At 37.6% G+C, this 27806-nt stretch overlaps 1 long non-coding RNA gene across 1 annotated transcript; it reads left to right on the forward strand.

The window, feature by feature from the left end:
• The first annotated feature begins 3278 nt into the window (after nt 1-3278).
• On the forward strand, nt 3279-9276 carry LOC139359972 (uncharacterized). Its single transcript, XR_011616787.1, has 3 exons — nt 3279-3850; nt 7638-7733; nt 9110-9276. It is a non-coding gene; the product is annotated as an uncharacterized lncRNA (long non-coding RNA).
• The last annotated feature ends 18530 nt before the right edge of the window (nt 9277-27806 follow it).

The raw sequence follows: 27806 nt of genomic DNA on the forward strand, positions 1-27806 counted from the left end.
GTCCACAGATGGGGATCACTATGATTGAATGTGATTCTACTGTCAAAGAATGGTGGGAGAGCCTTCTTTAATGGCCATGGAAACTGTGTTTAACTTGTCATTTCGGTACAAGCAATCACGTTTCCTCCAATGGAAATGTATGTGATGGTTTATGGGTTATTTCTTGGTTTCCGTGTAGTTTTCAGCACTGTGGAGACTAATTGCTCAGGTACAGACAGTACCTGGATGCTGATGCCCCTCCTATCATTCAGATCTGCTTCTCTAGGACTAGATCACTGATCCCTGCTCACAACATGCTCTTCTGTCTTTTGTCTTCTTTCCCTAAACTCTTCATTTAGAAGACTATGGTTGAGATAGCCAAGATCTTCAGCTATTCTTCAAGAGCCATTTTTTTTTTTTTCTCTTTTTTTTAGAAGGAGTCTCACTCTGTTGCCCGGGCTGGAGTGCAGTGGCCTCATCTCGGCTCACTGCAAGCTCCGCCTCCCGGGTTCACGCCATTCTCCTGCCTCAGCCTCCCGAGTAGCTGGGACCACAGGCGCCCGCCACCATGCCTGGCTAATTGTTTTTGTAGTTTTCAGTAGAGACGGGGTTTCACTGTGCCAGTCAGGATGGTCTCGATCTCCTGACCTTGTGATCTGCCAGCCTCGGTCTCCCAAAGTGCTGGAACTACAGGTGTGAGCTTCCGCGCCTGGCTCAAGAGCCACGCTTTTTGTCCCAACCTAGATATTAAGTCTAAATGGCAACAATTTTTTTTGATTTTTTATTTCTCCTACTTTTTTTCACTACGGCAATAGCTATAGGATATGGAATTTGTGGAATGGAATTGGACCTGGAAGTTCACAGGAAACAGAAAAATACATGGACTGGAAACACAATCGCTAGTGTATTAAATTTGTACTCTGCCTCATATTCATTTTAAGAATTTGAGGCTATTTTTTGTGATTAAAACTTAAGGAAAATTGCAAACTACAGACTTGCCCAGTTTATATTTGAGCTTTTAAGAGATTATACTTCAAAAATAGCATGGACTAATAGGAATGCTTCAAACCCATAAACATCCTCATTTGAACATTATGTCAGAGAGGGTTGGATGGAACTTGTTCTGTCACATGGTTGTTGTTAGAATAAAGCAGAGAGAGAAGAGAGAGTTCCACAGTCTGGATGCATTGTGCTTTTGAAAAGAAAAAGGAAGGTTACCTGCAGTAGGCCTTCCCACCAGAGAGCAATCGCAATGTCCAGTTGGTTCTCATGCCTTTGATTGTTCTTGACTGTATCTAGCTCTCCTGCTGAGTTCTTGTCTCAGGCTCACAGATTCACATTAACTCAGGCTGCAGTGAGGCAGATTTCTCTTACTGAGAGGGAGCTGTTTTGATCTGTGCACTTTATCTTTAAAAGGTTTCCTGAAAGCCTATCTTGCAGCATTTCCCAAATCATGTTCCACAGGATCCTGGTATCCAGTGAGATGTAAAAAGGTTGTTGCATAGATAAAAGGGATCTGTAGTCAAACTATTCAGTGATATTCTGCAAACTTTACCTCTTATCATAAAGATTCAGAATTCAATTAACATATAAAAGGTTCAGAGAAAATCTACATAAAAGAAACCTGTCTAACTTTGATAAACCCGGGTATTTCCCAAATTTTGCAAACACAATCTTAGTTTTATTCATCTAGTATCAATAAATATCACATGAACCACATTTTGCAAAAGAGGCTGCTGTATATATATGACATAATTTATTCAGATATTTGATTCCACATACCCCTTTCAATAAAGATAGCAAGTATTTCTATGTAGGACAAAAATCATAAAATATTCAGAAGCATGAAAATATTTTTTACTTGTGGAAACTTTTCTACACACTAACTTCAGAACTTTAAGTGGTCCTTGAACAACCTGGACTGCTAATGTTTAAAGGCTGTGACACCATTAAAATGTATTTGTATTGACATCACCTTCATTATAAAAGCCATCGACCCTCTTTAATATAAGGGGCTCAAGTAAGAGGTAGATTCAGCTAAGTCAGGGGCAGATGAACCACATAGAATTGTGCTGCATGGTACCCTACGCTCAGAGTGAGATTATGAGGATTGCGGAGATTGAAGCCCAAGGGTAAGGCAAGCTGGCAGACAAACGAAGCAGGCAGTAAGGAGCCAGTGGAGTTCAGCCACAGGAAAGCAAGTTAAAGCAACAGATCAAACTCTAGGATCCTGGAAAAATGTAAACAAACACTAGAACAGAAGGTTAGGCAAGGTGGGGAGAGGGGCAGACACACAGAAACATGGGTGCAGGAACACAGGCAGGCTGAAGAGCAGGCACGTGCACTAACAAAAAAGACCTAGCAGCACATGTCTGCTACAATAAACAACTTTCAAAGGAAAGCCTTCCTCTCAGGACAGTTGATGAGGGCAGGCAGGGCTATTCCAAAGTCGGAGGGCTGCGGCTGTTAAGTAGCTTATCTGGATAAGGAGGGAAAAAGACAAGCACAACAATTATATGATAAGGCAGAAATCAACCGAATGTTTACTTGTGTTTAGAGGAAGCAGGATTTGATTACTTTTATGGGTGACTCATCATTTTAATTATCATTTATAATATAATTCCAGTTTTACATTTTTTATGTACAAAATTATAACAAGTTATAGGATGAAAATACCCATATCAATCAACAGGCTAAGCATGTCCATCATATATGTGTCCTTTATGAGAGATGACAAATTAATATTAAAATGTTAACCAATGCCGATATCAACAAAAGCCAATATCAACAAATGCAAACGTCAATGCGAAGAGTCAGACTTAGAGTGGACATCACTGTGCACAAGAATCGCATATAAAATGTTAAGCATTTTTCATAGACGTAATACAATTTATTTGAATGAATTGAGTGGTGTCTTATGGTTTTTAAGTTTTTATTTTTATTTTTATGAAGTTTATTTTTAATTTAGTAAAACATTTGATTCTAACCCATAGGTCATTATTAATACAAATTGTGTGATATTCACCATGTTACTCTTTTGAGGGATGTGCAAGCTGTACAAAACAGTAATAACAATGGTTTTGCCATTAGTCTGGTTAGGAGAGGCACTAGGGTCAATCCCTGCCAAATACTACTCAATACATCCTTACATCGTTGGTCCTGCAACGATGTCCATGTCCTACTTCCTAGAACCTGTGCGTATGTTAGGTTATGTGGCACAGGGGAATTAGGTTGCAGAAGGAATTAGGTTGCTAATGAGGTGAACTTGAGATGAAATCATCTTGAGTTATCCTGGATCATTTGGGTAGGCCAATTGTAATCATGGAGCTCTTCAAAGTGAAAGTTGGAGGCAGGAGACACAGAGAGAGAACTAGAGGGAGAAGCAGAGAATGGGTAGCATGGGAAGAACACAGCCTGATTTTGCTGGTGTTAAGACAGACAAAGATGTCACAAACCCGAATGGGGCACTCTCTAGAACCCAGAAAGGGCAGAGAAACAACTTCTCCTGGAGTCTCAAGAAGGAACACGGCCTTCCCGACACGTTGATTTTAGCCCAGTGTGACCCGTTTCGGAATTCCAACCTCCAGAATAGTAAAGAATAAATTGTTGTTGTTTTAAGCCACTGTGTTTGTGATGATTTGTTCTGGTGATTATGATGCCATAAAATCCTCTTATGCCACCAGAGTTTCATTATCTTCCTGCTGATGGCAGAAGTGCAAAAGAGTGAGGAGAAGCCCCCAATGCTCTTAAAGCCTCAGCCCAGGCCTGTCACCTCTACTTAGCTTACTATCAGTGGGGTGAGGAAATATACATCACCTTCTGTGGAAAGAACGTCAAAGTCATACAGCTAAAGATGTGGAGACAGGGAAGGGTAAAGTCTTGGACACAGTAAAACAACTTACTGCAGGGGACATCTTACTGCGGTAACATCTTACTGCAGTCACGCATTCATAGCTCTTATGAATGGAGATTAACTACTAAATGTTCCCCATCTTAAATTAGAATTCAGGCATTCCTTCCTTTAAAATGAGCACCATGCTGCACTCATTATATTGGAAAATTGTGAAAGTTGAACAATTTTACTGCTACACGGGAAGGGTGAAAACGATTTGTTTGTGGGGCATTTGCACTGGTACAGCCGTTCCAAAGAGCAATCTAGTGGTACTTATTGAAATTAATAATGTATTTTATATATTCTGTCTCCCAGCAAGGCCTGTTTGTCCATCCCTCAGGAAAATTCAAAAAGTTGTACAACAAAACAGACACAGGAGAGGGGAAATGTATTGAGTGTGGCTAAATATTGCAAAGAGTACCCCACTGGTAGGAGAACAAAATATAAGATGTGACAGAAGCATATTATGGCTTATGTCATATACTATGTGGCAGTGAAGAGTAATGAGTGAGATGCACATACAGAAACATGTATGGATTACAGAAACATATGTTGAGTGGGAAAACAGAGAGAGGGAAATCTCACAGCATAATACCATCTATGCATAATTAGGTGCCCACATAGCACTGTGTAGTTTTCAAGCATCTGTAATTATCTAAATAAATATGTAGCAGGTGGATTGCAACAAAATATAGTAAATACACAAATAGGTGCCTATGTGGGGGTTTGGAAATGGGATTGAAAAAAACAGGAAACTCAAAAGATTCTTAAAAGAGAGGCCCTGACAAATGGATGATGACAATAGTAACTCATAAACTAAGTACTGGCTAAAGCAAATTCGGCACACCTGATCCTTAAAAGCGTGGGAGGGAGAGAGGAAGAAAGGGAAAGAGAGAACCTAAGGGAAGACTCCAGGAAAGAAGTAGAGGAGGTATTTGGCAGTCAGGTAACAGCTTCATAAAGCGGCTAAGTTTCTATATCACGGTTCTTATTTTCTATTAATTTCTTTATTTGGGAGGAGATATCAATACTTTCTAGCCTTCCTTAATAGCACTGTGTGTGTGTGTGTGTGTGTGTGTAGCAGCACTCATATATATATATATATATATATATGAAACGTCTCTGTGAAATTTCTCTATAGCTATTTCATTTCTCTCTACTGTTCTCAGTAAGTAGTTTCTGAGAGCTATTTGACTTCAAGGGTTAATTTTTAAACCTACATTTCAAGGTTTTCCTTTTCAAAATGCATCTTTCTTGTGAATAAATATGGCAGAATGAGGCAGCTGAAGTGATCAGTTACCTTGGGTGTGTCCTCAATCACGGAAACTTTTCTCTGCAGGATGGAAATTGCTTTCATCTTTCAAAGTAAAGCCATGGAGAGAAGGCTGGACCAACCAGGCTGTTGAGAAATTAGAGAAAATCTCAGTCTTTCAATGAGAGGGACAATTGAAGAAGCTTCCCAGGCTGCAGCTACTGTGATGCCATTGTGTTGGCTTCAGAAGTTAGCTACACCTCATGCTGCTGCCGTCCATGCTGACTGCAGTCCCCTGGGCATGTTTACGTTTTGTCTGAGTTCTTAGCACTCATTTTTTCTGGCATTCAGGTTTCCCATCTGTAACCACTCTTGCCAGAGGTAGAGGCTTTGTCAAGATTGAGGACTATGCTGGACACACAGTAATTCCATTATCACCAGATAAATTAGTAATGAATGAACACATGATGCTCTGCGCTCTCTCTCTTTCTCTCTCTCTGTACACACACACACACACACACATACATCATACCTATATTTCCCCTCGAGATCTATTCTGTCATTTCTCTTACTACCATTCACTCCCTTCCCATTTCTGCTGGAATCCTGCATCACCAGCCTGCCTCTCTCACTCTTGCCAAAGCTCCACCGCCTGTGGGTCTCCACCGGCCTCTCTCTTCAGCTTGCTCAAGACCAAGATGCAGGAGCTGCAGCATTCAGGTAAATTATGTAGGGGAAGGGTAGGATATGATGGGAAGACAAAGCAGAGACCCTTTTCTCCTAGAATATCCTGGCCTGGATTACCAATATTTTTGGCATTTAGGCACTCACTGGACTGGCAGGGCAGGGTATAAACGGGGCTGGCTGCTTGTCAAGCTGTTATCTCCCTTAACCAGTCTGTCAGCAGTTCTCAGGGAAAACACAAAATCTTTCCCACAAAGGTGCAGAGAACGCACTCTGATTGTATTTCATCATTTTAAAAGAAAAGACGATTACTTCAAAGAGGTAACTATGCTGCTGATGGGATTTCAGGCTTTAGTAGACACAATATTTTAAAAATCCAGAGCATTTCCACACATAAGAAAACAGACAGATGTACCCAAACATTGCCTCTCTTTCAACCCATTTCAAATGAGGAGCAGGATTAGCACTTCTCAGAGTTCAGGGTAAGTAATCCACTCATCAAGGTGTCCGTAAACAATGTGCAGGAGTAGGAAGAAGGGTTTCATGTTACCCAGTGGATCGCATTTTACTTCAAAATTTCACCTCTGACTCTACCCTCAATCCTCCAAGAACGTACCTTGGTCCCTTCTCCCAATCTCCAAACTTGCCACTGGCACCCCTCTGACATAACAACAAGGCTTTCCTATTGGGCTCCCCCTCCTCAGAAGACAAGGAGAGTTTTCTGTCACACATAAAACAGGTCAGGCTGTGAGATAAGAACTGGAAAGTTGGGCTTTTTTTCTTTGTGTATGTAAATTCTTAGTTGAATATGCATGTAATGTTAAAAAAGACTCTTCTTGGTTATTTACCAGTTCAAATGCTTTTTCCAGATTGTTTTCCAGCATGAAAAAAAAAAAAAAAAAAAGCAATTGGAACCAGCCTTAAATTAGAATTAAAAACAGATACTTTTAAAAAGTGTATGTAAAAAAGCTCTAGGTTACTGAGATTCTTTAATCACGACAACTTTAAAATGTGCCATCTGTGGGCAGCAATAGGGTTCTCATCAGTTGAAAGGTGAAGGTTAATCGTAAGCCGCTGAAGAGCTGACTCCAAGCTTAGCTCTGAGTGGAGAATGTATTACATAGTCATGATCTTATTTAGCATGCAGGGTAAATCGCCTCATTAGGAATATAATGTGAAGGAGATTCACAACTTTTCCAACAGGGTCAGAGGGGTCAACTAAGGAAAAGAAGAGGGGCAGTCGTGGAAATAAGACTCTGGCTCGCTGTGGGTGTATGCTTGTCTTGTCTAGTGCCTATAAACTTACTCATTTTAAGAATGATATCTGTCGAGAAAGGAGAAAAGGCCCCATGAGAAGGTGAAGACCCAGAAAAACCTTTCAGAGGTTTGTTCCAGAGGTCATAGGTATGAAATGCAGTCACAGACAGCCAGTTGAGGGAGTCTGAAAGGCAAGGGTGAGAAAGGGTAGCAAGAGGTAACAATCGTTTCAATTAACAGTAGCTTTCGTTAACCCTGAGCTGGCCCTCAGCACAGGTGGGAGGAAAGGAAAGGTGGTTTTCTTTCGTCCAGTTTTCTTTCTTTATCCTGTAGGAAATCTTTTCCTTTACTCATGGCCCAGAATAATTTCTACCCTGAATGGCCCAAATCCAAACTTTCAGCACAGTAATCTTTATGAAACTCCTCTGATGGCTTAGGGCTCACTTTGGGTAGGATCTTGACCTTTCCGTCTTTCCCAAGGTTGCCTGCTTCCTCTAGGGCAGTCACGGCTTATCCTTTCTGGCTCCTCTTTTACCACCTTCTACTGGAATTTACCTGACCTCCTCTTCTCAGCTTGGCAGGCTCTAGAGAGACTGACCTCTGCAGATGGTTTAAAGGGAGAAGCACGAGGGTTCCCAGTTCACAGGGCTGCCAATCAGGCCTGTGCAGGTAAGAAATGTATTCTAGCAGTGGGCTCCTGGAGGCTTCCCTTCCTGTTGCTTTCTCCCACAAAACAATGACTTTTTTTTCTTTCTTTTTTTTGAGACAGAGTCTCTCTCTGTCACCCAGGCTGGAGTGCAGTGTGTGATCTCGTCTCACTGCAACCCTCCACCTCCCAGGCTCCCGTGATCCTTCTGCCTCACCTTCCTGAGTAGCTGGGATTATAGACAGGTGCTACCAGGCATGCCCAGCTAATTTTTGTATTTTTAGAAGTAGTAGAGATGGGGTTTCACCATTTTTCCCAGGCTGGTCTCAAACTCCTGACCTCAAGTGAGCCGCCCACCTCAGCCTCCAAAAGTGCTGGGATTATAGCATGAGCCACTGTGCCTAGCCTTAAAAGAATGGTTTTAGTAGACATTTCAGAGACGCTGGTTTCCATTTGAGGTACAAGGGACAAAAGATAATACTCTTGGCATTAGGTAAAAAGGATAATGAAGAAGCAGTTTTTCTAGGCTTAGAACTATTTTTCTAAGACATGGAAGAGACACGGTTTTAAGGGTTCCTAAAATACCAATAGATATTAAAAAGAGTAATGCCTTTTCCATCATCATATCCCTCGGAAAGGAGTATCCAATGACTTAGGAGAATTGATAGTGTTAACTTATCAAGCAATCAAATTTCTTACATAATATTGGCATTTAAAGATGCTGAGAAACTTTCAGGAACTACTTAATTTTACTCTATCTGTGACTCTGGCAAAATAACTTTGCTAATTTTAAAAAGAGGTAAAAATGATCTTACATGTACGTAACATTAACCACTATCATAGGGTAAGAATGAAGTTAGGGAACTTGAAGATTGCTTTGCGTGTAGACAGGGAACTATAAAAATGTCACCACTGAGTAAAAATGACCGAGACTTTAGTTCCAACTCCTCTGTGGAAGCTTGTCATTTTAATTTCAGTGTCCTGATTTTTAAAACAGAGTAAACTACAGGGTCTTAAGATTTAATCCATTTTGTCATTTTTAGTCATTCGATAAGTTATACTGTGGCATTTGAATAATGTGTTCCTGGCATGTGATGAGCAAAATGTGTAATATACACAGAAATAAAAATAAGGCAAGTAGGTCTCTATAGAGCAGCCATTAGCCATTTCAGAGTCTAAGGTCTTTACCAGTAAAGAAAACTGTTGTTTGGTTTCCATTGTAGCCTGGTGGCTGGCAGATAATCCCTGCCTTATTCTGTGAGAAAGAAAAAAAAATCAGAGGGTTAAGAATGCGATAATAAGGAGATATTATAAAATTATTTTCTGACTCTGGTACTAAACATCCTAATTCCAACTGTAAAGATCATTGTTGGTAGCTAATGTAACTTTTATTCCATAGAAAACTCAACAGTCTAAAAGAATATAGGGAGACAGAACCCAACCTAGAAGAAATGGACAAATTCCCAGACACATCAAGGAATTCCTAGACAACTATCAAAACTGAATCATGATTAGATAGAAAATCTGAACAGACCAATATAAGTAAAGAGATTAAAGCAGTAATAATACAAAGATTAGCCAGGCGTGGTGGTGCATGCCTGTAACCCCAGCTACTCAGGAGACTGAGGCAGAAGAATCGCTTGAACCCTGGAAGTGGAGATTCCAGTGAGCCAAGATTGCACCACTGCTCTCTGGCCTGGGTAACAGAATGAGACTCTGTCAAAAGAAGAAGAAGGAGAAGGAGAAGGAGGAGGAAGAGGAAGAGGAAGAGGACTCCAGCAAAAAAATCTGTTGGAATTAATAAATGAATTCAGTAAAGTTACAGGATATATAATTGACATGGTTTGCATTTTTGTCCCCGCCCAAATCCCATGTTGAATTGTAATCCTGAACACTGGAGGAGGGGCCTGCTGGGAGGTGATTGAATCTTGGGGGCAGATTTCCTCCTTGCTGTTCTCATGATAGTGAGTGAGTTCTCACGAGATCAGGTTTTTTTTAAAGTGTGTAGCACCTCTCCCTTTGCTCTCTTCCTCTTTCTCTGGCCATATAAGATGTGCCTACTTCCCCTTCACCTTCTGCCAAAATTGTAAGTTTCCTGAGGCCTCCCCAGTCATGCTTCCTGTACAGCCTGTGGAACTGTGAGTCAATTAAACTTCTTTTCTTTATAAATTACCCAGTCTCAGGTAGTTCTTCATAGCAATATGAGAACAGACTAATACAATAATCAATACACAAAAATTAGTAGCATTTCCGTACACTAATAGCAAACTATCTGAAACAGAAATCAAGAAAAACATCCCATTTATAATAGCTACAAAAAGTAAAAATAAAATACTTTGGAATGAATTTAACCAGGGAAGTAAAAGACTTACACACTGATTAAAACAAACAAAGAATTTACTAGGCGTGGAGGCACATGCAAGTAGTCCTAGCTACTCAGGAGGCTGAGGCAGGAGAATTGCAGGAGCCTAGGAGTTCAAGACTGCAGTGAGCTTGTTCACATCATTGCACTCTTACCTGCATGCAGAGTGAGACCCCTGTCTCTTAAAAAGTAAAACAACAACAACAACAACAAACAAAACTCAATCTGTGCTTCACTATTTTCCTGCCCAAACTTTTTCCCTCTATCAGCATTCAGACCAGCTAGAAACATGGCAGGCTATGGTACAGATGATATATTTTGAAGTAGCCCCATGACTGCCCAATCCTATTACCGTCAACTCCTTCTTGCTGTATACATTATTAGTTCATTCTATGTTCCTGTATCTACTCATGGATCAAAATGCCCAGAAATTGCAAGGCAAGAAGAAACAGGAGGTCATGCATCTACTCTTAAGAAGTGTATTCTGAACAAGAAAAATGCCTCAGTTAATGCTAGAAATTTTAAAACGTGTGGTGGCAATGAGTGTTAGAGATTAAAAATGTGTTTGATTAGTTCAAATGATCAGGAAAGCGATGCATACGAGATGTAAAAGATCCTACCTCAATTCAGACAGAGATATACTACATGAAAACCTTCCAGGCACTCAAATCACTCTTGAGTGACCCCTTCCATAACTTCATTCATCACCGTATCTGACACAAAGTTCCCATTTTCTGATTGCTTCCTCTTAAACAATTAGTGGTAGCATTCCAGGTAGGAAAGTGGATTTTGGATCACTGGACTTACTGCAACTATTAGAATGTCATGCTCTTCTTTTAGAGTATTGTTTATAAATTCTCATCATTTCCAAAATCCCAAATTTGAGCATTATAATATATCCCAACTGGTTCAAACTAAAATTGACCCTGACCACAAGAAGAAAGACAAAATGTAGATAATAAGCTGTCCTTATTTGGATAAACTACAAAAGTCTGTAAGTTTCCTGTTCTGTAAAATGGGAATAATGATACTTTTACAGAGCCACATGATAATAAAATGAAATGAAGCATATAGTGTACCACTTAAAAGAGAATAAAATCTAAATAAAGTTGCATTTATTCTTACTAAAAGAAAATAAACTAAGAAATAATCATTTGATAGTATTCAAAGCAGTATTCAAATCACAGTATACGGCCTTAAACATGTTTTAGTATTTAACAATATGGAATGGAAATAAACTAAGCATTAACCTAGAGAAGTTAGAAAAATATATTAACCACAAAAAGTCAGAAAAGTATTCATAGAAATTATTGCATAAAAAGAAAAACTGTAAAATTAATATTGTTTCCATGCTAATACTTTGAAACATCTCATTAAGTGCAGAAAGTATTTTCCAGTTTCATCAATCAAACGCAGAAAACTCAAATCTACATTAGCATATAAAAAGCATACTCAGATTCTGAGGAAATTAATTATGGGAATAGAATAATATTTAATATTAAATTATAAAATAATAATTTTCCTAGAAAATATTACAAGACTGTAACTGACACAAGAAGCGGAAAACTTGACTAATCCAATAACTGCTCCAAAGTCCACCTGGTTCTGTCAATTTCTACCATTGCTCCTCCAGTCCATGGGTTGGTAAACTTTTTCTGTAAAAGGTCAGATAGTAAATATTTTAGGCCTTGCAAGTCATACAGTCTCTGTTGCAACTACTCGGTTTCATCATTGTAACTAACATGAAAGCAGCCATGGACACTAAATGAATGAGTTGGGCTGTGTTCCTATAAAACTTTATTTATAAAACAAGTGAGAGTCCAGATTTGGTCTGGGAGCCAGGGCTTGCAGACTCTTGATCTAGTCCTAGTTACTACCATCACGCTGTTTAGATTGTGTCCATAATCTTCCAAATAGTTTGCTTACATCCACTCTGCAAAGCAGCACCCCTAACCAATCTGTTCTTCACAGTGCAGAAAGGCAAAACTAAGTAACAACACCCTGTTTCATTTTTAACATCTTTTCATTATTTGCTCTTAGGATAAAGGAAGAAATGCATAAGAAAGCCCAGCCCTCATCTGTTCCATACTCTGTTTCCTTTCAGTTGCTTCTGTCTCTTTGCTCTCTTCCACCACAGGACTTCTCTATATGCTTGTTTGTCCATCTGGATGTTTCTACCTCTCCTCTTCCCTAATCAACTCCTCATAAGTTATACCTCAGCTCATGCATCACTTTCTCAGCCAATCATTCTCTGATTTATCTGCCAAATTCAAAACCCCTGGCTTTTCCTGGCAGTATTTATTTGGACTGCAATTTCATACGTATTTGTTATTTTTGGATCATTATGCATCTCTCCACTAGATTATATACCCTAGGATGGCAGAAGGTATTCCTGGTCTGTTTACCATTTTGACCTCGGTCCTAACATCGTGTCTTTTATGTAACAGAGGCTCAATTAGTTGAATGAGCAAACTAAAGAATGAGTAAGAAAATAAGTGAACCATGGAACAAATGTAAAACTCATCAAATAAATATCTCTATGAAAGATTCCAAGGTCAATTATACAATGATTTGTTTCAACATTTTTAGTTCCCAGGCTTTACTAAAAATTCTAAAGCATAAAATATTTCAAAAGTCTACCCAATTTATTTCATAAAACTAACATAGACATATTAAAACATAAGAAGAAGACCTGGACATTGTCTTTCCACAATATTCTTTCTTGACCTACTTGATCCAATCAGCTGTATCTTCTCCTCTCCTCAGACGATTTCAGTGCGCACCCAAGGCTGAAACTCACACATTTAGGCAGCTTCACCTGGGTAGGGTGGGGGGCTCTGAAGGGATGGGAGGGGAGAAGGTGGATGGTTTATGAGAATAGCAGGTCATTGATGTCAAATGCTGATGTTATGAGAATAGCGGGTCATTGATGTCAAATGCTGATGTCTCCAATTAAGTAAACCTCTAGTCATGTACTTATATTATTAAACATGTATTTATAAATAAAGTAATACTGAGATTATCAGACTAGAATAGATTTTTATCTCTCCAATTATTTTGAGAACAATAACAGACTGATGTAAGGATAGACAGAACAATAGAACAAAGGAGCCCTGAGCTTTATATTGACCTACATAAGAATTCATTTTTAAATGAAAGGGATTTAACAAATCTGTGACAAAATAAATAAGTATTCAATAATTAGTGTTGGATAATTGATACCCTATTAAGAAGAAAGTAGGAATGTCTAATTTGCACAATAATCCAAGTAAATTCTAGTTAAATATAAACGATGAAATTATAAAACAACCTGCAGATTTTAAAATGGTAAATATTTCATTCACATCAAGTTAAAACTTCCTAAAGTATAAAAGTACTGATAGAAATACCAAGTTAAAATGTCAATGGCATTGTCTATATAAAAATATCCATGTACATACATATATATGTGCATGTGTATATAAATGTGTATATACACATACATAATAGATTAAAAGATAAAACAAAAAGTAAGACAAGAATTTTTAACAAATACTGTATGGCAAAGGGTTAATTTACTTAATATGCAAAGTAATTTAAGAATTATTTAAACTTAGGGGAAAAGAGGCAAAGAGCACCATCCAATAATTGATGAATAAAAGAAGAAATTTAAAAGTTGCTGACACACATTAAAAACAAATGTCCAATCTCACTGTTATAAAAACAGTCAATTTAAACAGTAATGAGAGATCATTTTCAGATAGAAGATTGACATCTTTTTTCTTTTCTTAATGACGATTCTCAGTGCTGATGAGAGTGAAGTGCAATGTTTACTTCCATTTATGGTTAGTGCTAGTGTAAGTTGATAAGCATTCAAGAAAGCAAATTAGGAACTAAAAGCCCTTAACATCATACTACCTTTTCTAGAAATTTATTAATGTCCAATGATATTTATTGCAGGGTTATTTGTAATAGTGAAATTTTGGAACGGCCTAGATAATATTAATTTGATAATGATTAAATTAAATCATGTGTTCCCTATGACAAAAATATGCATCCATTCCAATTCACGCTAGTGAAATCTACTTCAATGTCATAGGAAAATGTTCATGATTGAATCAGGGTACAACAGTGCATGAGCTAATCAGTATTAAAACTTTATGTGTCGTGTATTTGTTGCAGCACTATTTACAATAGTAAAGGCTTGGAACCAACCCAAATGCCCATCAATGATAGACTGGATAAAGAAATTGTGGCACATATACACCATGGAATACTATGCCGCCATAAAAAAAGAATGAGATCCTGTCCTTTGCAGGGACATGGATGAAGCTGGAAGCCATCATTCTCATCAAACTAACACAGGAACAGAAAACCAAACACTGCATGTTCTCAATCATAAATGGGAGTTGAACAATGAGAATGCATGGACACAGAAAGGTGAATATCACACACCAGGGCCTGTCGGGGAGTGGGGGTCACGGGGAGAGCATTAGGACAAACACCTAATGCATGCAGGACTTAAAACCTAGATAACGGGTTGATAGGTGCAGCAAACCACCATGGCACATGTATACGTATGTAACAAACCTGCATGTTCTGCACATGTATCCCAGAACTTAGGGTAAAGTTAAATAAATAAATAAATAAATAAATAAATAAATAAATAAATAAAACTCTGTGTGTGTGTATATGCATGTGCGCACCTGTTCATTGTGGAAAGAGAGTGACTGAAAGGAAATACACTAACATGCCAACAACACATCATTCTGGATGATAAAAATAAATTTTTTTTTATAGATTGATTTTCCACATTTTATTAAGGGTTATGTTTTGCAATCAGAAAAACATGTATTTTAAAATTGCAGTAAAACGGAACTTCATAATATATTTTCAGACACAGGTTGCCTTTCCTCTTTTTACTCCCTTTTCGGCTAGTATAAATTAGTCCATAAAAGAGAGCAAATAACTAGTGAATTCAGATAATGATCTATTTCTGATGTTTGTATCATAATCCTTTTTCTTTTTTTTTTTTTTTTTTAAACATCGAGTTCATGCTTTTGCAGTTATGCTTGGAAAAGAGACTCTATCATGAATCATGCATGTGTGATACTGGTCTTTATCAGATGACAGTATTTAACCATTATCTTTTCAGATCCAATTGAAAAAATGTCACATCTCCACAAAATATATATTTTGCTTCACACAATAGAAAGCTATGCCAAGGTTATCAGGAAGAAGCAGCAGTTTGGGCAGATAAGGTTTTGGTGCACATTGGTGGGTAAATATACCAGTGACAATTAAGAATCTATACTGTGAATGAAGAACTAAATCTCTACTGGTTTCTTTAATTCTCATCTCAGGATAGTCCAGAATGCTCAATTTACTGCAAAATAAAACAAACTTCCCAAGTATCCCAAAGCCTTTGCGTTTCAAGACAAGTTTGAATCTGAGCTCTAGAAAAATCTGAAGAAGTGGGGATGTTGTGGTGTCACTTAACTGAATTAACTCTATATTTGAAATCTTCTGACATACACTGTCTTTGCAGCATAGTACTGGACCTCAGTCTTACCATTGCCTTTCAGATTATATTTCTATTTATTAACATTTCCCAGATTTGATTTTGATTTAAATGTCAAAAGAAAAACAGAACTTCTCAACTTGTATCCCCACAACCTCCAGTATCCATAGAAGATACGTTTAACAACAAATGCCTATTACTGTCTTGCAGTGCTGTTATATTGCTTGGCACATTGGCATTCTTTCCTTGATACCTAAAGCCCTTCACAGAATAATTCAGCTTTCTGGATGAAACTCATGCAGAGAGGAAAGAAACCCCATGCTTTGGAACCATCCTTTCAATCTAGACCTGACAGGAACACAGACTAAAAGAACATCACTGTGGTTAGAGAATGTGACCCTGTAACTTCTTTTAACCCAGATGAGCCTCTTGCTCTGATAAAGATCATTTTCCTCCAGAACAGCTGATGGGAGACTCCAGTTGATTGGAGACCCCAGCTAATCCTAGTCCCTGGAAATAAGAATAAGCAACAATGACCGATGTTGACTGAGCATTTGTCCTAGGCTAGACAAATTTCTCACAATAATGTATGCATCACAATTCATTTAATCTCACAACAACCCTAAGGGTTTGTTGGTATTATCTCCATTTCATATGTCGGGAAACAGAGGCATGGACACAGAGACAGCCATACTACAGCTTGAATTCATTTAATGACAAAAATTAATTGTATTTCTATATTGTAGAAAAAAATGGAAAATAAGACCATTTTTAAATATTTAAACATTTATATGTATTGTTAAACAAAATATTAGGGAATATTTTAATAAAAACATGGAAGTCTTCTAGAATGAAAGATTAAACTATTGCTAAGAAAAATTAAAGAGGACCTGAATAAATAGAGAGAGATACCGTGTTTGTGGCTTTAAAGACTTAGTATTTTCTTTACTTTTTTTTTAACCTTTAAGTTCAGGGATACATGTGTAGATTTGTTACACAGGCAGACTTGTGTCATGGAGGTTGTTGTACAGATTATTTCATCCCCCAGGTATTAAGCCTAGTACCCATTAGTTATTTTTCCTGATCCTTTCACTCCTTCCACCATCCGTCTTGCAATAGGTCCCAGTGTGTGTTATTCCACTCTATGTGTCCATGTGTTGTCATCCTTTAGCTCCCACTTATGAGAACATGTGGTATTTGGTTTTCTATTCCTTTGTTAGTTTGCTAAGGATAATGTCTTCCAGCTCCATCCATGTCCCTGCAAAGGACATGATCTTGTTCTTTTTTATGGCTGCATAGCATTCCATGGTATATATGTACTACATTTTCTTTATCTAGTCTACCATTGATGGGCATTTAGGCTGATTCCATGTCTTTCTTATTGTGAATAGTGTTGCAATGAACATACGCATATATATGTCGTTATAATAAAGTGATTTATATTCTTTTGGGTATATACCCAGTAATGGGATTGCTGAATCAAATGGTATCTCTGTCTTTGGGTCTTCCAGTATTTTCAAGATGTCAATTTTAAAAATTGACCTATGAATTGAAATTTATGGTGATACCAGCAGGATATTTTGTAGAAATTAAAACTTTAATTCTACAATGTATATCAAAATGCAAAGGTCTAGAGTCTCCAAATAATCTTGTGAAAACTCAAGTTGGAGAACTAATATTCTCTGAAAGCTTACTGCAAACCTACAGTAATCAAGACAGTGTTGTATTAGTATAAGAATAGACCAATCAGTCAATGAAACAGATGGAAATATCGAAGAGAAACTTACAGTTACACAGCCAATTGTTGTCTACAAAAGCACCAATGTAACTCATTAGACAAACATGAAGCTATAGGATAATGTCTACTTTTGTGGTTGCAGCTATGACTAAAGCAGAACTCACTGTATCAGCTTTTGAGGTAGGAAGGCACCAGCAACTCTCTGGGAATGATGCAGATTTAGCTCAGTTTAGAACCCAGATCTTTACCACTGTGGTCGACTATATCCTATGTTTGAATTGCAAAATGGGGGCATTATTTAATCAAAACATTCTAGACTAAAATCAAAGAAATAACTTTTGGTTTTTTATTTCAGTTAGTTAAATATTTAATAACTGCTATCATTCTTTATCATGAAACAAAAGCCACAATAGCATGAAAAAATGCTAGAATATCTGGGAAGTGATATTGCTCACTATCCTCTACATGTGACAAGAGCATGCAGATAAATACGCTCAACTTTCCTAGGTACTCAATTCCACACTACATATTCTTCAAGTTGTAAACAGGGTCTCACTCGTACAAGTTTATACTAGCAGATGTGCAAATCAGAGTTTTCTATATTTGTTCTTTTTTTGTTCTGTTTCATTTATTTATTTTAAAAACAATGCAGAGCTATAATGTGCACAATGACATATTTCTGAAAATTCAAATACCTGCACAGATGACAACTTAATTTTTTGCCTGCATGAAAGAAATCTCCCTATCAACACTAGGTAATAACTTGGTTGTCTCCAACATGCTAACTTTTGGTATGGAGCATATTTGAGTATGCATATTGTCTGGTGTCATACTTTTTTGTGTGTACTTGTTTTCAATTAAAATTTTGTTTTGGGATAATTATAGATTCACATGCAGTCATAAGAAATAGTACAAAGAGACTCTATGTACCCTTTACTCAGTATTCTCCAACAATAACATGTTGCAAAACTAGAGTGCAATATCACAATTAGGATATTGACACAAAGACAAAAATAATTCCATCACTACAAGAATTCCTCATGTTATCATTTTATAGGCACACCCACTTCTCTTCCACCCCATCCTCTCTAAAACCCTTGATGCACAGTAAACTCCTCTCCATTACAAGAATGTCATATAAATGGAATGAGATTGCCATTTTTTTTAACCAGCATAATTCATTCAGGTTGTTGGGTCTATGAATACTTTGTTCTTCTTACTGATGAGTAATATTCCATAATATGGATGCACCACAGTTTGTTTAACCCGTTGAAGGATATCTGGGTTATTTCCAGTTTTTGGTTATTGTGAAAAATGTGCCATGAACATTAATGTACAGGTTTTGTGAGAACATATGTTTTCATTTCTCTAAAATACATGTCCAAAAGTATAATTGCTGGTCTCCATATAAGAACATGTTAATTTTTAAAAATAAATTGCCATGTTCTTTTACAGAGTGGCTATACCATTTCATATTCCCACTAGCAATATATAAATGATCCTACTTCTCCTTATCCTAACCAGCATTTGATAATATCAGTCCTTCTGATAGGTATGTAGTGATACCTCATTGTGTCCACCGAAGACATGTACACAGAATAACTTGCGTTTCCCTAATGGCTGATAGTGTCAAAATTCCTTTCATGTGTTATTTGCCATCTCTATATTCTCTTCAATGGACTGCCTCTTTATGTCTTTTGTCCATTTTCTAATTGGATTTTTGTTGTTATTTTTACTCTTTAATTTGAGAATTCTTTTACATTTTAGATACTAGTCTCTCAAATATATGGTTTTAGATACTTTCCTTTCAGTCTATAAGCTTTTATTTACACCCACTTAACAGAAACTTTCTCAGAGCAGTTTTAATTTTGAGGAGGTAAAATTGATCAGTTTTTCCTGTTAAGAATGATACTTTCAGTATCAGGTCTGAGAGCTCCTTGCCTAGTCTTAGCTCTGGAAGCTCTTATGTATTTATTTATTTTTTTACTAAAGAAGTTATAGTTTTACATTTTACTTTTAAATCCGTGGTTAATTTTGAATTAGTTTTTTACCTATGAATGTCAATTGCTCCAGAACCAATAGTTGAAAAGGCTATTCTTATCCCATTGAATTTTTATTTTTATTTTTGCATTTCTATAAAAATCAATTAGGAGATTGGGGAGCTAGCTGTCGGTCAAAGGACACAAAATTTTAGTTAGGCACAAGGAATATGTTCAAGAGAGCTATCGTACATCATGGTGACTATACTTAATAACAATAACTATGTTGTATACTTGAAAATGATTAAGAGACTATATTTTAAGAGTTCTCACCACAAAAAAGGGGGGATAAGTATGAAAGGTAAAGCACATGTTAGTTTGATTTCGCCATTTCACAAGGTATACACATGTCATGTTGTACACCATCAACACATGTAATTTTTTTGTCAATTAAAAATAAATTTTTAAAATGTCACCATTGGCGGGGCACAGTGGCTCACGCCTGTAATCCCAGCACTGTGGGGGACCGAGGCGAACGGATCGCCAAGATCAGGAGCTTGAGACCAGTCTGGCCAACATGGTGAAACCCTGTCTCTACTAAAAATATAAAAATTAGCCGAGCATGGTGGTGCTGGTCTGTAATCCCAGCTACTTGGGAGGCTGAGGCAGGAGAATCGCTTGAACTCGGGAGGCGGAGGTTGCAGTGAACCGAAATTGTGCCACTATACTCCAGCCTGGGAGACAGAGTGAGACTCCGTTTAGGAAAAAAAAAAAAAAAAAAAAAAAAAAAGTCACCATTGAGAAAACGAAAAAGCAAGTCACAGAAAAAATTTTGGCAATATGTGTATCTGACAAAAGATTAGAATATTTAAAGAGCTCCTGCAACTCAATAATAAAACAACCTAATACATAAAAAAAAAATCAGGGGAATTTTTGTGTGGGTCTCTTTCTGGATTCTCTTTTCTATTTCATTGGTCTATGTGTCTGTTCCTTCAGCAACGTCATACTCCACTGATAACATAAGTCTTACAATTGATTACATTGATTCCTCCTACTTTATTCTTGTTATTCTAACTTTTTTTAGTTCTTCTATGCCTTTGCCTTCCAATATTTTAATAGATTTTCGGATAAGCTTATCTATGACTATAAAAAATTTTGCTGGGATAGGAATTGCGTTAACAGATAAACCAGGATCAACAGGGATTAACTAACATCTTCATAAAGATGAGTCTTCCAATTTGTGAACACAGTACATCTTTCCGTTTATTTGCTTCTTTCGTATTTTTCACCAGCATCTTGTCATTTCTAGGAAACACATAGTGCATGTGTTTTGGCACATTTATGCATATGTATTTCATTTGCTTTGGAGTAATTGTAAGTGGTATTGTGCTTCTAATTTCAGGTTCCACATGTTCTTTGTTAGCATATAGAAATGTGATTGACGTTTTGTGTGTGTTGATCTTATCTCTGTGACATGTTTGCATTAACTAATTAGTTTTAGTAGATTTCTTTTTTTTTTTTTGGTCGATTATTTGGGATTTCTTACACAGACAACCATGACATCTGCAAACAGGGAGTGTTGTATTTCTTCCTGTTCAATCTGGCTGTTTTTATTTACTTTTGCCTTATTGTTCTGGCTGAGATTTCTAGTAAGATGTTGAATAAGCTTGGTGAGAGTGAATGTCTGCTTTGTTTCTCATCACAGGGAGAAAGCATTCAGTCTTTTGCCACTAACTCTGATGTTAGCTGTAGGTTACTAGTGATGTTCTTTATCAATTTGAGAAAGGTTTCCTAAATTCCTAGTTTGCTGAGAAATTTTTAGCATGAAAGCATGTTGAATTTTGTTGCTTACTTTTCTGCTGATAATTGATATGATCATATATTTCTTCTTTAGCCTGTTAATACAGTGGATTACATTAATTGATTTTTAAATATTGAATCAACCTGCATCCTTGGAATGACCCCTTCTTGGTCATGCTACGTAGTTCTGTTTTTTTTTATATTGCTGAATTCTATTTGCTAATATTTTGTTAAGGATGTCTGTGCCTATATTCGTGAGGGATATTGGCCTTTAATATCTCCTCCTTTTCTCTTTTAAACAAAAATCTTTTTGTCTGTTTTTGGTATCAGGTTAAGTGTTTACGCCTCTTCTGTTTTCTGAAAAAGATTGGGTAGAATTTATGTTAGCTCATTTTTAAATGTTTGCTAGAATTCTCCAGTGAAACCATCTGAGCCTAAAGGTTTCTTTTTTTGGGAAGATTTTTAAAGAACAAATTCAATTTCCTAAATGGTATATGACTATATAATCCTTCTTCATTGAGTGGTAGCAATGTGTGTTTTTTGAGGAGCTGATCCCTTTCATCTACATGGTAAAATTCATTTATGTACAGCTGTCCATACCATTCTTTATTACTCTTTTTATCTTTGCAAGATTTGTAGTGATATCTCCTGTATTTCTAATATTGGTGATTTGTGTCTTCTTTCTTTTTTCCTTTGTTAGTCTTACTAGAGGTTTATCAACTATATGCATCTTTTCAAAGAACCAACTTTTTGCTTTATTGTTTTTCTCTGTTGTTTATTTCAAGATTTCTATTATTATTTTTATTATTTTTTCGCTCTGCTCGTTTTGGATTTATTTTGCTTTTCTTTATCAGGATTCTTGGGGTGGCATCTTAGATAATTTAAGAATTTTTCTCTGTTCTAATACACACATTTAATGCTATATATTTTCTTCTCAGCATCACTTTTGCTGTGTCCCACAATTTTGATATGCTGCATTTTCATTTTCATTCAGTCCAATTTTTCAAAAATTTCCCCTTGAAACTTTCTCTTTGACTCATAGGTTATTTATGTGTAGTGCTTAATTTCCATGTGTTTGGAGATTTTCACATTTTGTCTTATTTATTTATAGTTCTAGTCCATTACACTGCCAATTATTTTAAATTTGTTGAGGTCTGTTTTATGATTCAGGTGTGGTCTATCTTAATATATGTTCTATAGATGCTTGAAAAGAATGTATATCTGTTGTTATTGGGTGGGATGTTCTATAAATATCAATTAGATCCTGTTGGTTGATGGTGTTGTTTAATTCTTTTATATTCTTTCTAATTTGTCTAGTTGTTCTCTCAATATTTACAAAAGGAGAGAGAGAGAGATATCAAAGTCTCTAACTATAATTGTGGATTTGTCTGTGGCTCCTCAGTTCTATCAATTTTCGCTTCACATATTTTGCAACTCTGTTGTTTGGTGTGTACACATTTAGAATTGCATGTGTTCTTGAAGGATTGTTCCTTTTATCATTATATAGTGTCTTTCTGTGTCTCTGGCAATTCTCTTTGCTCTGAAGCCTACTTTTTCTATTATTAAAATACTCACTTCTGCTTTCCATTGGTTAATATTTACATGTTATATCCTTTTTTATCCTTCTACTTACAATCTGCCTGTATGGTTGCATTTGAAGTCAGTTTCTTATAGATACTATACAGTTGGTCCATGTTTTCTAATGCACTCTTCCAGCTTCTGTTTTTTAATCTATTTAGATTATTTGCACTTAATGTGATTATTCAAATATTAGTGATTAAGTCTGATATCTTGTATTTCATTTTCTGTTTGTTCTCTGTTTTTATTTTCTTTGAGTTTTTTGTTTTTGTTTTTGTTTTTGTTTTTGCCCTTACTTCTGGTGAGTTGCTTGTACCATTTAGAGAATTCCATTTTGATTTTTCTACAGTATTTTTGTGTATTTTTTAGTGGTTACTTTAGGTAATATTATGTGTTTGTCTGTGTGTATCAACACATAAAGTGCACAAGTGTCATCATTTTACCAACTCAAATGAAATTTCTTTGTATGTTTAAACCTCCCTTATTTATGATATTGCCTTAAAACTAAAGAGAAAAAGGAAAAATGATTGTATTTTCACATAATTTTTGCTAACCATTTTCTTTCCTCTTAATGTTACAAAATTTCTTCATTTATTATTTTCTTTCTGTTGATGCAATATCTTTTAGCCATTCTTTTTGGGTAAGTCTACCAGTGACAAATTCTCTTAGTTTTTCTTCATTTGAGAATATCTATATTACCACTTCATTTCTGAAAGACATTTTTGCTTGATGTAGAAATCTGGGTTGACAGTTCCTTTTCTTTAGCACTTGAAGAATATGGTTCCAGGAGAGAAGTCCACTGTCAATAAAATTGTTTTTTCTCTTGGTAGATAGGGGGTCATTTCTCTCCCACTGCTGTCAAGAGACTTTTTTTTTTTTAATTTATTTATTATTATTATACTTTAAGTTGTAGGGTACATGTGCATAACGTGCAGGTTTGTTACATATGTATACTTGTGCCATGTTGGTGTGCTGCACCCATCAACTCATCATTTACATCAGGTATAACTCCCAGTGCAATCCCTCCCCCCTCCCCCCTCCCCATGATAGGCCCCTGTGTGTGATGTTCCCCTTCCTGGGTCCAAGTGATCTCATTGTTCAGTTCCCACCTATGAGTGAGAACATGCAGTTTTTGGTTTTCTGTTCTTGTGATAGTTTGCTAAGAATGATGGTTTCCAGCTGCATCCATGTCCCTACAAAGGACACAAACTCATCCTTTTTGATGGCTGCATAGTATTCCATGGTGTATATGTGCCACATTTTCTTAATCCAATCTGTCACTGATGGACATTTGGGTTGATTCCAAGTCTTTGCTATTGTGAATAGTGCTGCAATAAACATACGTGTGCATGTGTCTTTATAGCAGCATAATTTATAATCCTTTGGGTATATCCCCAGTAATGGGATGGCTGGGTCATATGGTACATCTAGTTCTAGATCCTTGAGGAATCGCCATACTGTTTTCCATAATGGTTGAACTAGTTTACAATCCCACCAACAGTGTAAAAGTGTTCCTATTTCTCCACATCCTCTCCAGCACCTGTTGTTTCCTGACTTTTTAATGATCGCCATTCTAACTGGTGTGAGATGGTATCTCATTGTGGTTTTGATTTGCATTTCTCTGATGGCCAGTGATGATGAGCATTTTTTCATGTGTCTGTTGGCTGTCTGAATGTCTTCTTTTGAGAAATGTCTGTTCATATCCTTTGCCCACTTTTTGATGGGGTTGTTTGTTTTTTTCTTGTAAATTTGTTTGAGTTCTTTGTAGGTTCTGGATATTAGCCCTTTGTCAGATGAGTAGATTGCAAAAATTTTCTCCCATTCTGTAGGTTGCCTGTTCACTCTGATGGTCGTTTCTTTTGCTGTGCAGAAGCTCTTTAGTTTAATGAGATCCCATTTGTCAATTTTGGCTTTTGCTGCCGTTGCTTTTGGTGTTTTAGACATGAAGTCTTTGCCCATGCCTATGTCCTGAATGGTACTACCTAGGTTTTCCTCTAGGATTTTTATGGTATTAGGTCTAACATTTAAGTCTCTAATCCATCTTGAATTAATTTTCGTATAAGGAGTAAGGAAAGGATCCAGTTTCAGCTTTCTGGATCCAGTTTCAGCTTTCTGACACTTTTTTCCATGTCTTTACTTTTTAGAAATTTGACTGTGATGGGTCTTGGAGTAGGTCTCTTTGGGTTTGTGATGGAGTTTCTTTGAATCTGTGGGTTTATGTATTTTGCCACATTTTTAGCTGTTAGTTATATGAGCACTTTTTTGCCCCACCCTCTTTCTTTCTTCCTTTAGAGACTCTGATGATACAAAAGTCAGATCTTTTGTTGTTGTCCCATGGGTCCTCCAGTGTTTGTTCTTTTTTTTTCCCCATCCTACTTTTTCTTTTTTGTTCAGATTGTGCAGCTATCTTCTAATACATTTTATTCCTATCTTTTATCTTCAAGTTCAGTAATTCTTTCCTCTGTCCATTCCATTCTGCTATTGAGCCCATCCATTGAGGTTTTTTAAATTGTGATTATTGTATTTTCAGCTCTAAAATCTCGAGTTGGTTTCAAGTGTGTTTGTACTTGCTCATAGAAGCATTTTTTGTAATGGCTGTTTTGTCAGATCATTCTAACATCTCTGCAATCTTAGAATTATCTATTTATTGTCTTTTTTCATTCATTTCAAGATCTTCATAGTTTGGGATATAAAAAATAATTTTCAACTGAAGGCTTAACATTTGGGATATTTTGCAGTAGGCCCCAGCTCTTATATCAATCTTCTGTTTTAGTGCTTCCTTAACACTGCTCCAGCACTGGAAGGACCGGGGGCAGCTTCTGCCTCATTACTGCCAGGTCAGAGGAGAAGTCCACTTTACCCGCTCTGCCTTCACTGATACCTGTGATGAGGTCTCCTCCTTACCTCCGGGCATACATGGGAGGATTCCCCCACATGGGGCCTGCACCAATGGAGAGCTGACTGGGAGGAGTAGGAGTGCTTTGCGACTTCCCCACGTACTTTCACAATGCCACAAGAGATGGTGGTGGTTGGCCGGGCGCGGTGGCTCAAGCCTGTAATCCCAGCACTTTGGGAGGCCGAGACGGGCGGATCACGAGGTCAGGAGATCGAGACCATCCTGGCTAACACGGTGAAACCCCGTCTCTACTAAAAAAAAAAATACAAAAAACTAGCCGGGCGAGGTGGCGGGCGCCTGTAGTCCCAGCTACTGGGGAGGCTGAGGCAGGAGAATGGCGTGAACCCAGGAGGCGGAGCTTGCAGTGAGCTGAGATCCGGCCACTGCACTCCAGCCTGGGCGACAGAGCGAGACTCCGTCTCAAAAAAAAAAAAAAAAACCATTTGCCGGGCGCGGTGGCTCAAGCCTGTAATCCCAGCACTTTGGGAGGCCGAGGCGGGCGGATCACAAGGTCAGGAGATCGAGACCACAGTGAAACCCCGTCTCTACTAAAAATACAAAAAATTAGCCGGGCGCGGTGGCGGGCGCCTGTAGTCCCAGCTACTCAGGAGGCTGAGGCAGGAGAATGGCGGGAACCCGGGAGGCGGAGCTTGCAGTGAGCCGAGATCGCGCCACTGCACTCCAGCCTGGGCAACAGCGTGAGACTCCGTCTCAAAAAAAAAAAAAAAAAAAAAAAAAAGAGATGGTGGTGGCCTCATTCTAGGAGCAGTGGTGAAGCACTACTCTCCACCCAGCCTCGTCGGTCACTGCCCCAGTGGTGAAGGGGCGAGGCCATCATTACTCCCAACTGGGGATGGAAGCCCAGACTTTCCACGTGGACTCTGCTGACACCATAGGGGATGGTCTCACTATCACCAATGGGTATGAAAGTCTTACTTTCCTGCGTGGCCCCCTGTGGCCCCACCCCAGCAGGGTGTTTAGGTGCCTCATAACAGCCTTAGAGGACTGATGTCTATGCTCTTCACTTGGCCTTTGATGACCTGGACAGAGCAGGAACCAGTTTTCTTCTGTGGTGTCTGCTGGAGTATATCTGTTATTATCTAAGCTTTTCCTTCTACGGAGGCTGCCCATTTCCTGGTCCTACAGGTAGGGAGAGCAAACTTTGAGAGCTTTTTGTATGTGCTTTTCTGGCATTTCCAGGTTGCCTGCTGCTTCTGCTCCAAGTATGGAATATATGAGAGAAAAGGGTATCCCAGGTAACTCACTACTATGTCATGGCTTGGGTCCTAGGTCCTGAGTCTGTCTACCTTCTCTGCCTCTCAGAGTCTTATGTTTGTTTTAGATATAATATTTGAGGGTTTTAGCTGTACTTAAAAGGTGGAATCCTTCCAGCTTTCTGGAAGGGTACTTCTGACGTCACTTGTTACAATAATCAAGCATAGATGTTTCAAAAAATAAAATCTAAATCAAATGTGGAAGGCTGGAGTCACTACTTTGAAATCCTAGCATTGTGAAGAAAAAGGTTTGAAGTCACTGCTTTAACCATGCAAAAAATTTGAAAGGATTTTAAGAGCAGAAGTAACAGAGTCAGACTGCCCTCAGAGTGAGATACTGGGGCACTGTGGAAGATGCCCTGACCTGGAAGATACAGAGAAGCTGGGTCGGAGGCTCTTGTTAAAGTACAGGGTGAAACATTGAGGGTCTGAATGAAAGTGATAGCAGTCAGGACAAAAGGAAACTAATTGGGAGAAAAGAGAGTAGACTTAATAAAACCTGAGTAATAAATGGATAAAAGAAGGAAAGAGGTGAGTGTTGAAGTCCAATTGTGAGGTCAAAAGTGTTAAAATTCACTTATTCTGCAAGCATTCATTCATTGTCTATTCTGTACTCTGAGCTGAATTCTGGGAACACAACATGAATATAAAATATTCTTGCCGTTTAAAATATAATTGTGCCAGAGATATAAATGCAAATAACTACAGTGTGTAAGTACTATCAGTTGTCTTGGCCTGATGTAAATATTGGTTGTTGGTTTTGTTGTTTTAATCTCTATTTGTAAAAGTTTAAAAGCTGATAATATGTCAGTAATCTCAGACTTGAAGCCATTAATTAATCTCTAAGCCCAAAGGCTCTATAGTTTTGCAGAAAAGATTAGAACACGACTCATAATTCTGCAAACAAGCCAGAGTCCTCCTCTATAACCCAGATGTTTGGGACACTGAGCCTCATCAGGGCTGTTCAGC

This window comes from Macaca nemestrina, chromosome 19, assembly GCF_043159975.1.
Source record: "Macaca nemestrina isolate mMacNem1 chromosome 19, mMacNem.hap1, whole genome shotgun sequence".
NCBI lineage: Eukaryota > Metazoa > Chordata > Mammalia > Primates > Cercopithecidae > Macaca > Macaca nemestrina.